This window comes from Caretta caretta, chromosome 20 (genome assembly GCF_965140235.1).
Source record: "Caretta caretta isolate rCarCar2 chromosome 20, rCarCar1.hap1, whole genome shotgun sequence".
Taxonomy (NCBI): domain Eukaryota; kingdom Metazoa; phylum Chordata; order Testudines; family Cheloniidae; genus Caretta; species Caretta caretta.
Window position 1 is genome coordinate 4663690 of NC_134225.1, and position 12496 is coordinate 4676185.

The 12496-nt window shown below is 46.5% G+C and overlaps 1 protein-coding gene across 2 annotated transcripts in view; it reads right to left on the reverse strand.

Moving 5' to 3' along the window:
• The window catches only part of GALNT6 (polypeptide N-acetylgalactosaminyltransferase 6), a 50005-nt gene extending 39428 nt beyond the window's left edge, over positions 1 to 10577 (reverse strand). Inside the window, exon 1 of one of the 2 annotated variants that reach the window (XM_048831985.2) lies at positions 10420 to 10577. The gene's annotated coding sequence lies outside the window, so the exon portion shown is untranslated. Of the gene's footprint in view, positions 1 to 650; positions 674 to 10419 lie in introns of those variants that run through there. The other variant, XM_075121479.1, reaches the window with a different exon arrangement.
• Between the last annotated feature and the right edge of the window lie 1919 nt (positions 10578 to 12496).

The following is a 12496-nucleotide window of genomic DNA, read 5'->3' on the forward strand; positions in this document are numbered from 1 at the left end:
ATTACCTAGGGAGGTGGTAGAATCTCCTTCCTTAGAAGTTTTTAAGGTCAGGCTTGACAAAGCCCTGGCTGGGATGATTTAATTGGGGATCGGTCCTGCTTTGAGCAGGGGGTTGGACTAGATGACCTCCTGAGGTCCCTTCCAACCCTGATATTCTATGATTCTTTCACCAGGAGTTGGGTCTATTTGCACCAAGGATTCATTTGGACTTTTAAGAGAGACAGGTGTATCTGCAGGTTAGGAGTGATGGGCATTCATAGGAATGTGATATGTGCTTTACTTCAATCCAGAAGGGAGTAAGTGTCAAACTTACACACACCATTTAGATATGAGTATATTTCTGGCACTGGCAAGATGGTTCAATGGTTAGAACACTAACCTAGGACTCTGGAGACTCAGAGTCAATTCCAGGCTCTGCCATAGGCATCCTTTGTAACCTTGGGCATGTCACTTAATTTATGTGCCTCTGTTTTCCCATCTGTACAAAGAGGTCTACAGTCCTGCCTCACAGGGATATGATGAGGATAAACATTAAAGATTGTGAGGTGCTCACATACTATGGAAATGGGGCCCTGATAAGTACTTAAGATAAACAGGAACCTGTACACTTTGAGAGCATCATTCACCAGATTCTACCACTTTCTACTCACCTTAGCTTTCCAGATATTTTAGCCTTTTTTTAGCTTGTGTAATTACACAGACGCAGGCGGTCAATATCCTGAAGTGGAACTGGACACCTGCTATTAGCTCAGAGAGCTGAATAAGGTCATCTCTAGCTTTCTTGTTCTTTCTTGGCTGCGTGAGGTTTTATGTGCCAAGAGAGAAGTGGCCGCATCTCTAAAGGCAAGGGAAAATTCAAATCACTGTCCCAGGGATGTAGAGGTCATTGCTTTTAGCTAGAAAGAGGACTATGGGATCAAGGACACCTTAGCAGGAGAGCTGTAAGCAAGCAAGCGTTGACTTTCAAGAGTCTGCACTGTGCAGAAAACAATCTGGGGACTGAAATCTGGCACTATGAGCTGTGACAGATTTAAAGCTGGCAAATACCCATTTATGTTAATGCAAAGAAATCAGCTTTATGTTAATCTCCCTACTGATTTTATTTAGATTTAAAATGATACAAGACTCCTCTCCAGGGCTCTAGGTCCCCTAAGACATTCGCTAGATAATAGAATTAAGTATCAGCAGCATTAAAACAATCATTCCAACAGGAACTCAGGTCAACCAGCCACCAACAAAAACTCCTTTGAGCCTCTTCATTGTTATAGCAAATCCTCAGCCCTTTCCAGAAGCCCTCTCAAAGCAGAGATCTTTTGCAGCGTGCCTGAAAGGTCACTTAATTTGGATTATTTTGGCCCATCATGGTGGATGGAGCACGTTCAAGAGTCTGGGAACTCTCGGACAGGCTTGGATTCTTGAGTCTGTAAGTTCTTTGGGGACAGAGACAGTCTTTCTCTCCTGTGTTTGTATAGTGCCTAGCACCACTGGGGCTCGTAGGTGCTACAATAATGCAAATAAATAATAAAATTGATGCTGAATATGCCCCTAGATGGGTACTGCCTCCACTAATGAGTGACGTTAGGCAGTTTCAAGGAACTCTCCTTCTTGCTAAAATATCAATGGGAAGCTTTTCTTCTCTACTGATAAGCCATTTCCAAGCCATTTCTCCAATTCCATGGCCCCATCGAATCAAAATAATCTGTGTTACTGTAATGCTCAAAGTGATAATGGCATACAGAGTACACTTATAACGTTTTTGGGTGATACTGAGCTAGGAGGATTGCAAGTGCTTTGGAGGACAGGATTAGAATTCAGAATGATCTTGACAAACTGGAGAAATGGTCTGAATTAAACAGAATGAAATCAACCCTGACAAATGCAAAGCACCACACTTAGGATGGAATAACCAACTGCACAAATACAAAATGGGAAGTGACTACTTAGGAAAGAGTACTGCAGAAAAGGATCTGGGGGATATAGCAGATCACAAACTAAATATAAGCCAACAATGAAATACCGTTGCAAAAAAAAAAAAAAAAAAAAAAAAACCAAACCCCAACCATCATTCTGGGATGTACTAGCAGGAGTGTTGTAAGCAAGACCTGAGAGGTAATTCTTCTGCTCTACTCAGCGCTGATAAGGCCTCCACTGGAGTATTGTGTCCAGTTCTGGGTACCACATTTCAGGAAAGATGTGGACAAACTGGAGAAAAGCAACAAAAATGATTAAAGGTCTAGAAAACACGACCTACGAGGAAAGATTGAAAAAATTGAGTTTGTTTAGTCTGGAGAAGAGAAGAGTGGAGGGGGGAAATTATAACTCTTCAAGTTCATAAAAGGTTGTTATAAAGAGGAGGGTGAGAAATTGGTCTCCATATCTACTTAGGACAGGACAAGAAGCAATGGGCTGAAATTGCAGCAAGGGAGATTTAGGTTAAACATTAGGAAAAACTTCTCAACTGTAATGCACTAGAACAAGTTCCCTAGGGATGATGTGGAATCTCAGTCATTGGAGGTGTTTAAGAACAGGTTAGACAAACACCTGTCAGGGATGGTCTAGATAATGCTTAGTCCTGTCTCAGTGTAAGGGACTGGATTAGATGACCTATCGAGGTCCCTTCCAGGTCTACATTTCTATGGTTCTATGAACATGGCCCATAGGTCACATATGAGGCAGCAAGGTTCAGCAGGGGTGTCTGTTTTGGTCACTTTTGTGGGACTTTGAGAAAATGCCCAAAAATTTTTTAAAAGGGCACCCAAGACTGTAGCAGCCTGACATAATTCCGAGACAGGCAATCAAGCAAAAATACAGCTGCTAACTCCTCCTTCTCCAAAAATCCCATCCTTCAATTCTCCATGTCCCTATCTGAACCTCAGCTCTGATCAAACACCTTCCCCTCCAAAGCGCTCAATAAATAAGAGCCTTGTGGAATGATCTGAAGGGCAGATCCAGGCGAGTCAGGACTAGCGAGAAAGGATGGTCCAATGGTTTGGATACTAGCCTACGACTTGGGAGACCAGGGTTCCATCCCTTGCGCCTTTCCTGCACCTACTGAATGGACACCGTTTATACTACCTGTCTTCACTGTAACCCACAGCAGAGTCCCCACTTTGACAGCACACACCAGTAGTTTCTTCCTGTTAGCCCAAGAAGCTGACAAAAGAAACCAGGATTAAAGAGACATTTCTTGCCACCCTGAAACTCCATCCGCGGAAGGGTTTGCCTCAGCAGCCACGTCAGCAAACTGCGTGAACTGGATTCTTCAGCAAACTTCACCTGACTGCAAACAAAAGAGCCTCTGCAGTCACTATGCTAAGAAGCAGAGGTATTTTAACACAGTTTCCAGTTCACACACTTGGGACTCCACTTGAAACGTAATCAGAAGTGTTGGCTTTCATAAAGCTCAATGAGCTCCACAGTAGCTCAGAGTATTGCCTCATACCATAGTTATTTTCTCCTTATAACCTGCACCTTACAAAGCCTATACATGGCCAGGAAGAGTTTGCCGCTAAAAGACCAAGTTGTTGGCAGAAGCATTACTCCCAGGAACACTGAACAGGTAAATTAAGTCTTGCAATAATGAAGACTTAAGATACATTCCGTAATGAATCCTTCCTACTGCTATGAAAATAAGATTGTTTTTGCTGAGAGAAACAAGAGGGCTGTGTAATCAGAGAAACTCTTCTACCAGAAGATTACAAGATTGATTTTTCCAGCAAAAGTCTTATGGCCAGATTCCCTGGGGGAAAAGGACATTATTGGCCCAAACTTACTTTTACTTTGAGGAATTATTTAAAAAAATATTTAAAAAATTCACTTCCCATTTAAAATCCTGAATATTGTTGCTATAGGGTAACATTTTCAGAAGCGTTTAAGTGACTTAAGCACTTAGGGCCAGATTTTTGTACAAGATCTATAGGTACCTAGTGAATTTGGGGATTTAGGAGCCTAAGTGCCCTGGAAAATCCCTTTAGGTGCTTATCTGCATCTTTAGGCACCTATGTACCTTTAAAAATCTGGTCCTTAAGAGCCTAAAATTACATTGAAAGTTAATGGGATTTAGGCTCCTAAATACCCTCAAATTAGATTTAGACCATGAATAACATTTTCAAAAGTGCCTATGTAACATGAACTTTTACTAGTTAATTTTTGCAAAGTATCATGAAATTCCCCCCTCAAAAGACCACACTTCTCAGGACATGAGAAGGAATTAGATACTCCTCATCTTACCTTAGCAGTGAGATCTTGTATAAGCAACAAAAACCCACCACACTGATATTTGGTCAAAATGAAATACCTGCTCCACCCATGTCAAACAGGAAGCCCTTTTTCTCGGTTTCAGATGGATCATAACCTGAGTATTAGTTAGTGCAGTGGCTTGTTGATTTTATAATCCAACAGAAGACACACACAACCAACCTGTTAGAGACATTTCAGACTGAAAAAGAAGCCAGTTACTACTAGTGGCAGAGTAACAGACAGCTCATATCCTGTCTGAAATAAAATGACATCTTAAATGCTCTACGAGAGCTGAGTCATTACGTCTAAACCTGGAGCAGAGAGAGATTGATTTGCCAGGGTGGATTTTACAGCTATTACTTCAATTCATACTTTCAGCACCAAGCACTTACTTCCCACACCCTCCACAAAAAAACACCCCACCCTCTTCGCTCGTCCGGTTTCATGTGTTGGGTAAACTGGACTAATATAGATGAAGGCCTGAGAGGACCAAGTGATGATTTAGTGATCTGACCTTCTGTATAACACAGACCATGGAATTTCCCAAGACCCACGTATTGAGCACTTCGCATTCGTCATACAAAATTTTTTAAACCCAAAATGTTCTTTATGTCTCCATTGCATTTCAGAAGCTACTATGCTAGGGACAGGCAACGAGATTCAGATCAAATAAAGACTGACCAGAACATTATCTTCTGAAGCTGAGGCATCCAGTGAGACATTACACATACACACATGCTAGTATCTCTCACATACAGTGCATCTACACTTCCTCATTGAAGCAGGAGGTGGAAACAGTATGAGATAGCCTATTCTTGCAACATTTCCAAACCAGCTGAATCAAAGATGCACTAGATACCTTGCAAGAAAAGAAAATGGTTCTCAGGATCTCCCTACTTTCCCAGATAGGACACCCCCACCCCTCCAAAAAGCAACCACCACAGCCTTCTTTCTATTCTACGTGGCATGCAGGAAGCAGCCAGTTTTATCCACTTACATATTTGCACAGTAGTGCAGAGATTAGCAGCACACATAACTACAACATTCACTTTGGGAAACATGCCACAGGACAGAGCTACAATGCAAAGTGTGTGGTCACTTTAATACCAAGATAGTCCTGTGTGAGTTAATTTTGCCTCTCTCCTAAGTTGAGCTGGAACAGGTTTTGTATTACTAAGTACAGGAGATCCTTCTTTCCTACCCCTTGAGGTTCTTTAGATAAGCCAAGACTGGGCAGAGTTGTTTAGACCCAAGAGATTTTCCCATTTTCCATGGTGTATTGTTACCAAATGCATTAGAGGGCTCAAAAATAAGTTTTCCCATCTACTAGCTGGAGGCTGATGTCAAAGAAGGACTAGTTTCAATTTCACTCTCCCACAGCTTGAGAAAGTTGTTTATTCTCATGTATTGGCTTTCCTAGAGCATTTGCCACTGCAGCATCTGAGCTCAAAGGTCGATCCACTCACAACAACCCTTAAGAAAAGGAAGTTTTATTAGCCATGTGCCATGCCAAGAACAGACCCCAAAAGTCAGCTGAGTTCTAGGTGAGTCTTTCACCATCCTCTCTCTCTGGCCCCGATTCAGCAAAGCACAGGAGTATAATTCAATCTCTATTGAACAGGACACTTGAGCATGTTTGTAATGTTAAGCACATGCTTAAATCCCACGGAAGTCAATGGGGATTTAAGTGTTTTGCTGAGCAGGGATTGGATTACACGTGTGCTTAAAGCTAAGCATGTGCTGAAGTGCTTTATTGAATACGGTGCTATGAACAGAAGCAGACGCACTGGAGTTATTTGAACGTAGATGATGGGGGGGAAAAACCCACACTGTATTGGGGTTACATTTGGAAGGCTTCACACAACCACAAAGGGTTGAACTGTAGTTTTTAATTATATATAATTTTTTAAAGGAAAACTAGAGACCTGCAGATATTGGTCATTCAGTCCAACTAAGCCATGATCATCAGTTGCTTATTTCAAGTATTTCCATTCCGTATGTCTAGATGCTTTTCAATGGAATTCCCATAGATCAAACAAGAGTCTTTCATTCTGGCAATTCCAAAGCACTGGAGAAAACACTGAGTTCCATTAATGACACCAAGGCAGGTTGAAAAGGCTCGGGGATGTACTAGCCATCCACAAGCACTTCCAGTTACTGCAGGAAGCAGACTAGACAATCCATATAGGTAACTGAGATTGGACAGGTGCACGGGATGCCTCTCATCAAGGACACAAATACTAGCCCCTAGAAAGCAAATCTGCCATTGCATCTCATCCTGAACACCATTACACCTTTACTTAGCAGCATCACTTTCCTTTGTAGCCTGCCCTATTCTATAGGCCATCTCCTCTCAGTTCTTTTCCTGGACAGCAGTTTTGTATGTAACTCTTATTCCACTCAGTCTCCCTGAGGAAAGGTCACATTCCTCAGCTCAGGTGTTCAAGCGTCCTTTGGTTTAACTCACTAACCACACATTGTTGCATAAAAGAAAGTGACATCAGATTAGCCTGGGTTTGGCTACACACAGGGAGTGATATAAAAGCCACATAGTTTTTCAAGAGAAAGACTTTCTCCCCACACGCTTCCCATTATGCTCACAAGCTAAATTAACGTAGATTTAACTCAGCAGCAGTTTCCATTTGGCTTTGTATTTGATGGGAAACAAGTACCTGGAAAGGCCCACGGTGCATTATTTATTATTCAAGTGCTGATAGCATGCTTGGTGCTGAATAAAAACACAATCAGAAAGACTAAGAATAAATATATTACTACTATTGTATTGGTATCACCATTTTGATTCAGGACAAAAAAAACTAACAATACTGTAAAATTAATTAGAAGGTCAGTAAAGGATAGCAACACAAAAGACTAAACTGATAACTTCCACCAAGATTAGGAATTTGAAGTCTTCTGACAGTACAGTGTTGTTAGTAATCACGGAGGACTAGGAAGAGAGGACTAAAACAAACAAAAAAATCCTATCAAGGAACTAAAAACATCTGTTGGCCACTGCCGTGAAGACCAAAATCAAGCTCTAGGAATCTTCAACCAACTTCAAGCTAGGTGTAAGCCGGTGCAACTTTGTTTGAACTCAGAACTAAATTGCAACTGCTTCCACCCAGTCTGCATTTGACACTTCATTATGGATTTCCTGAATGTGTGCGCGTTTTAAAGTCTTCCCCCTTACATTGCACTAATACAGGGTTTCATTTAACTTCCTGATGAGGGTGTGATATTGGCCTAGAGAGCCATGAAGCGGTCATGCCCTGGATGGATATGACAGGCCAAAGACTATGTGAGTACAGATCCAGGTGCCCATTTGCAGCAGAAAAACTGATCTTGCACTGAATGTTGATATAAAAAAACTAGAGCTGAAGATGCCTGGGTGAGAGGCAACATGTAATAGCTAGGGTTAATTAGCCACTGGGACAGTTATTAAGGGAAATAACAAATTAGTCATCATTTGGAGTCTTTACAAATCAAGACTGGGTGTTGGTCTAAATATATGCTCAAGTTCAATCACAAATTATTGGGCTCAATAGCAGTCACTTACATTAATAGGCAAAGAATAATTTCCTCCACGGCAGAAATCACTGGCTGACGTTCAAAGGCAGACTAGCTGATCATAGCTGTACTTTCTAGCTTTCCAAGTCTAGGCATGGACAAGCTTATTCTGTGCCCCTTTAGAAGACAGCGTTCAAGAAACTTCACAAAGAAACTCGGCAGACCTAGACAGGGGTCATTCATAACTGCCATGACGCTCACACCAGCTCAAGGATTGATTGCAGAACCACAATGTACTTGGCTACTTTTAGGAGGGTACCAAGCCTTTCCCCTGTGACTTTAAAAGCTAGGTTTGTCCCTCGCTGTACAACACAGTCAGGTACAGTTATCTAGTAATTAGTTTGTTAGCCTACCCCCTTTACATCAAGTCTATTCTGCCCCTTTTGCATGCTCTAACTATAATTGTAAGCAGATAAACAAAGATGAGCTTGTGGGACTATTGCATACAATAGTTATTTTGTTATTCTACAGATACTCTAAACATTTCATATATTGTGAGTTCTGCATTGCTACACCTCATGATTATATTGCAAGTGTCACAACATTTAGTAAAAAGAAAAGGAGGACTTGTGGCTCCAGACTAACAGACTAACACGGCTGCTGCTCTGAAACCCAACAATATTTAGTGTTATTCTTAAAGCGCGCAGCACCTGGAGTCATGTGGTTGCGTGAAGAAACCTCAGTTTTCATTAAAATAATAGAAAGGAATTAAAAAATAGCCCTCCAACTTGAAGAGAAAGCCTGGGAAGGTAACCAGAGTGCACCCGAAGAGCTCAGAAACCAAATAAAAGAACCCAAGAAATATTGTTTAATTAAAAAAATCTCATGATTTTTAAGCCAATCGTGATTTTTTAATATGAGGTTGGCAACATCAGGAGTATAATGATACGTCAGACTTTAGCACTGAGTACTCCCCAAATCCAGCCAGCATTCAAAAGTGTGCTTGGTGCCATTCCAGCTCCCGGCTCCAAATGCACATCCACATCCCCTGGGGCACCAACAGCACCCTGGTTAGGAGCAGGGAGGGTGCAGTCATGGGAACCCAGCACACTCCTCCAGAGGCTCCACCTGGGAGAAGCTGTTGGCAGAAACTGAATGTTCAGGGAGAAAAGTAGGCCAGGCTGGGGAGAAGCAGCCTAAAGCCCCCCCATGAAGAGAGTCCTTGACCCGCCGGAATAGGGAGGTCTAGCCTCACTGCACACTACTCAGTGCGGCCCTTACCTCGCTTGGCCCTCTTCTGCTCGCAACTTCTACTGGGATATGGAACCAAATTCATCATACAGGACAATCAGAGGTACGCACAACACCCCGTCCAGCCAGAGACTTTCCTGTCCCCAATCCTTCCCAGAGCCAAACCCCGCTCTGCCACCAACGTGAGACTTGCTGCCCCCCCAATGCCCCTCTTCTCTCCAGGGTATCATAGCCACCCCTAACTGAAGGGGGAAACCCTTCCGCTCAACCAAGAGAATACCTCCACCCAGAGCCCTGTCTGCTCCCAAGAGAGCCCCTCCAGTGCCCTCTACCCCAGCCACAGCCATCTGCTCCCCCAGCCACAGATCTGTCCCCAACGGAGGTGCTCATTCCTGCCGCAAACCTATTTGCCCCCCCAACACCTCCCTCCCTTCCCTCCAGTGATTCACCTCCACCCATAGCTAGGGGGATACCACACCCCACAAACAAGGGGACATCACCCCAAGCCCTGTCTGTCCCTCAGCAAAATCTTCATTACTCTCTACCCCAGCCAGGGACCTGCCGGTCTCCCTCCTCCCAGCAACCCCCTTCTTCAAGAGCCACCCCTAATCTCTAGCTGGGAGGATATGGCTCCCCACAGCCAGTGGGCTACCACCATACAGAGCCCCCAGCAAGTCCCTCCAGCCCCCCCACCGCAGCCAGAGCGCCCCCCCTTTCCTCCAGGGATACACACCCATCCCTAGTTGGGGGGGGGATACCACACTCCACAGCCAGGGGGATACTTCCACCCAGATCCCTACCCACTCTCGCAACAAGCCCCTCCAGCGCCCCCCACCCCAGCCAGAGCCCCCCCTAGAGCACTGACACCCCCACAGCAGGGGGATACCGCCCCTCAGAAACGCCCCCGCCCCTTTCCTCCAAGGAGCCGACACCCCCACCCATAGGGGATACCATCCCCCCTCCAACACCCCCCCCACCCGAGACCCCCCCCTCCAGGGAGCCGACACCCCCACCCATAGGGGATACCATCCCCCCTCCAACACCCCCCACCCGAGACCCCCCCCTCCAGGGAGCCGACCCCCGCACCCATGGGGGATCCCACCCCCACCAGAGACCTTTCCCCCAGGGAGCCGACCCCCCCACCCATCCAACACCCGAGCCCCCCCGGCCAGGGAGCCGACCCCCCCACCCATGGGGGATCCCATCCAACACCCGACCCCCCCACCCATGGGGGATCCCACCCCCACCAGAGACCTTTCCCCCAGGGAGCCCCCCCGGCCAGGGAGCCGACCCCCCCACCCATGGGGGATCCCGCCCCCACCAGAGACCTTTCCCCCAGGGAGCCCCCCCGGCCAGGGAGCCGACCCCCCCACCCATGGGGGATCCCGCCCCCACCGGAGACCCCCCAGGAACCGGACTCACCTGGGTGGGGAGGTTCCGAGCCCCGGGACGCGGCTGCAGCAGCCGGGACACGTCAGGTGGCCCGGCCGCGGCTCGGGGGCGGGGCCAAGCCCTTCACCTGCCCGGGCGCGGGCTCCGGGGAGGGCGGCTGGGAAACGCCGCCGCCGCCGGGCACAGGTGTATCCCGGCCGCCGCGGGGTCCTAGCGCCGCCGGTCTCCGCCCTGCCGGCCGCCGCGGGGTCCTAGCGCCTGCCGTGTGTCAGGCTCCTACTGCCGGGGCTGCTGCAGGGCGCTATAAGATCCCGGCGCCTATAGGCTCCGAAAGCCTCGGATGCTGCAGGGTGTAGGGGCTCCTACAGGTTCCTAATGCTCCCGGCTGCTGCAGGGTGCTATAGGGTCCAGGTTTCAGAGGAACAGCCGTGTTAGTCTGTATTCGCAAAAAGAAAAGGAGTACTTGTGGCACCTTAGAGACTAACGAATTTATTTATTATATAGGGTCCAGGGGCTCCTTTAGGCTCCTAATACTGGGGCTGTGTGGCAGATTGCTATAGGGTCCTGGGACCTGAGGCTCCTTCCTATAAGCTCCTAATGCTGGGGGCTGGCTGCTGCAGGGTGCTAGAAGCTCCGGGGATCCTATAGGCTCCTAATGCTGGGGCTGCCACATGCTCCTGGAGGTTCTGGTGTCAGTAGCTCCCATAGGGTCCCAATGCTGGGGCTGGTGCAAGGTGCTATAGGGGCCCTAATGCCTGGGGCTCCTAGAGGTTCCTGATTCTGGGTTTGATGCAGGGTGCTATAGGGTCCTAATGTCTGGGGTTCCTAATGCTGGGACTGCTGCTGGGTCCTGGTGTCGGGGGCTCCGGTGGGGTCCTACTGAGGGGGCTGCTGCAAGGTGCTACAGGGTCCCGAGTGCCTATAGTTTCCTAGTGCTTAAGAGTTCCTGACTGGGCCTTCAGGGAGTGTCACTGCCCGTGGGTACTGCTGAGGGAGGTCAGGGAATGTGCTCCTTCAACGTGCCAGGTTTAACATTCAGACTCTCGTGAAAAGGGTCAGAGGATCCCAAAGCACAAGGGCCCAGGCCCCTCCGTTTCTCTAGCACCCCACAGCACTATATGACAGTCTTATCTTCATAATAATTCAGAGGGAAGAATGTCACAGCTGAATTATCAACTCCTCCTTGAAGCATCAAGGTATTTCCCTGGAGGTCTCCTATTCAACTACTTTCCTGAGCTAAAACGATTTATTATGTGAGAGCTGGTAGGCTCGCAGCTGAAGGTGTGATGGCTGTAAACAGTAAAGATGCTGGTGGAGGGATATGGAGAGATGTCGTAGCAAATTTGCCTTGGCAGCTTCTCCCTGTCTGTCCTCCACTCTTTCCTAGTTCGCCTGGTAAACTGTTCTTTGGATTCTGCATTGAAATCAATGGAGCTGCTCTAGTCAGCATTTCTCATTTAGTGGGTTGTGGCCCCCAGGGGGGTAATGAAAAGCAACTGTCGGGCACATGTCATTGAAAATGTTACTACAATCTAAAGCAAAGAAAATCTCACTCCGACATCCTTACCCGTCGAGGTCAAATATTCTCTGCTAGCCTCTCAAGACACACATGCACACACCATCGAACAGGGGTTCTCAAACTGCGGGGTTGCGAGGCTATTACATGTGGAGTCGTGAGCTGTCAGCCTGCACCCCGAACCCCGCTTTGCCTCCAGCATTTATAAGCGTGTTAAATATATTGAAAAGTGTTTTCAATTTATAAAGGGGGGGGGGCCACACTCAGAGACTTGCTATGTGAAAGGGGTCACCAGTACAGAAGTTTGAGAACTACTGCTATAGAAAGATGTGGACAAATCGGAGAGAGTCCAAAGGAGAGCAACAGAATGATAAAAGGTTTAGAAAACTTGACCTGTGATGAAAGGTTAAAAAAACTGGGCATGGTTCATCTTGAGAAAAGAAGACAGAGGGGGAACCTGAGTGTTGTCTTCAAATCTGTTAATGGCTGTTACAGAGAGGACTGTAATCAGTTCTTCTCCATATCCCCTGAAAGTAGGACAAGAAGTAATGAACTTAATCTGCAACAAGGGAAATTAAGGTCAGATATTAG